This window comes from Artibeus jamaicensis, unplaced genomic scaffold, assembly GCF_021234435.1.
Source record: "Artibeus jamaicensis isolate MK-2021 breed Jamaican fruit bat unplaced genomic scaffold, CSHL_Jam_final contig_2536, whole genome shotgun sequence".
In the NCBI taxonomy this organism is placed as follows: Eukaryota; Metazoa; Chordata; class Mammalia; order Chiroptera; family Phyllostomidae; genus Artibeus; species Artibeus jamaicensis.
Genome location: NW_026521543.1, coordinates 78,034 through 79,901, shown reverse-complemented (window position 1 = coordinate 79,901; position 1,868 = coordinate 78,034). Strand labels below are relative to the sequence as shown.

At 43.7% G+C, this 1,868-nt stretch overlaps 1 pseudogene; it reads right to left on the bottom strand.

Annotated features, from left to right (window-relative positions):
- Positions 1 to 249: 249 nt before the first annotated feature.
- Positions 250 to 1,631, bottom strand: LOC119064506 (elongation factor 1-alpha 1-like; annotated as a pseudogene).
- Positions 1,632 to 1,868: the final 237 nt, after the last annotated feature.

Below are 1,868 nucleotides of genomic sequence, written 5' to 3'. Positions count from 1 at the left end.
TGGCAAAGCCCTGGCTGGTATAGCTCAGTGGATTGAGCGCAGGCCTGTGAAGCAAAGGGTTGCTGAGCTGATTTCCAGTCAGGGCACATGCCTGGGTTGCAGGCCAGATCCCCAGTGGGGGATGCATGAGAGGCAACCACACACTGATGTTTCTCTCCCACTCTTTCTTCTTCCCTTTCCCCTCTAAAAATAAATCAATAAAATATCTTTTAAAAAGGCTGGGGTGGCAGATGTTGGGGGATAATATGCATTTAGCCCTCTTAGCTTTCTGGACAGACTTGGTGACTTTGCCAGCTCCAGCTGCCTCCTTGTCTACTGTTTTGCTCACACCAACAGCAACTGTCTGTCTCATGTCATGAACAGCAAAGCATCCCAGAGGAGAATAGTCAGAGAAGCTTTCAAAACATACAGGGGCTTGCCAGGAACCATATCAATGATGGCAGCATCACCAGATTTAAAAACTTTGGGCTATCTTCCAGTTTTTTTTCCAGAGCAATGATCAATCTCTTTCAGCTCAGCAACTTTGCAAGAAATATGAGCTGTGTGACAATCCAGAACAGGTGCATATGCAACACTTATGTAGCCTGGATGGTTGAGGATAATCACCTGAGCTGTGAAGCCAGCTTCTTCCATTGGTGGGTCATTTTTGCTGTCACCAGCCACATGGCACAACAAACATCTTTGACAGACACATTCTTGACATTGCAGTCCACACTGTCCACGGCAAAAGCTTCACTCAAAGCTTCACGGTGCATTTCAACAGACTTTACTTCAGTTGTAACGTTGACTGGAGCAAAGGTGACCACTGTGCCTGGTTTGAGAACACCAGTCTCCCTTCAGCCCATAGGGACAGTACCAGTACCACCAATTTTGTAGGCATCCTGGAGAGGCAGACACAGGGGCTTGTCAGTTGGATGAGTAGGTGGCAGGATGCAATCCAGAGCTTCAAACAGCATGGTTCCACTGGCATTGCCATCTTTATGGGTGACTTTCCATCCCTTGAACCAAGGCACATTAGCACTTGTCTCCAGCATGTTGTCACCATTCCAACAAAAAATTGGCACAAATGCTACTGTCAGAGTTGTAGCCAATTTTCTTAATATAAGTGCTGACTTTTTAAATAATTTCCTCGTATCTCTTCTGGCTACAGGGTAGCTCAGTTGAATCCGTTTTGTTAACACCAATAACCAGCTGTTCCACACTCAGTGTGTAAGCTAGAAGGGCATGTTCATGAGTCTGCCTATTCTTGGTGATACTTGCTTCACACTCACCAACACCAGCAGCAACAATCAGAACACCACGGTAAGCCTGCGATGTCCCTGTAATCATGTTTTTGGTAAAGTGTCTGTGTCCTGGGGCATCAGTTATGGTCACATAATACTTGCTGGTTTTGAATTTCCACAGGGAGATATTAATGGTGATACCATACTTATGTTCAGCTTTCAGTTTATCCAAGACCCAGGCACACTTGAAGGGGCTCTTCCCCATCTCAGCAGCCTCCTCAAATTTTTTATGGTTCTTTTGTCAATCCACTACATTTGTAGATCAGATGGCCAGTAGTGGTAGACTTGCTGGAATCTATGTGTCCAATGACCACAATGTTAATGTGAGTCTTTTCCTTTCCCATTTTGGCTTTGATTTAGTGGTGGTTTTTTTGACACCTGTATTATGGTGGCAAACCAGTGCAAAAAAGAGATAAGATCATACTTAAAAGTGTAATACTAAAAGCTTTTGCCTTAAGATCAGTAACAGGACAAGGATGTCTGTTCTTACCACTTCTATTCTAAATTGTACTGCAATATCTAGCCAGGCAAGTAAGGTAAGAAAACTAAATAAAAGATATACTAATGGAACAAAAAGAAACAAAA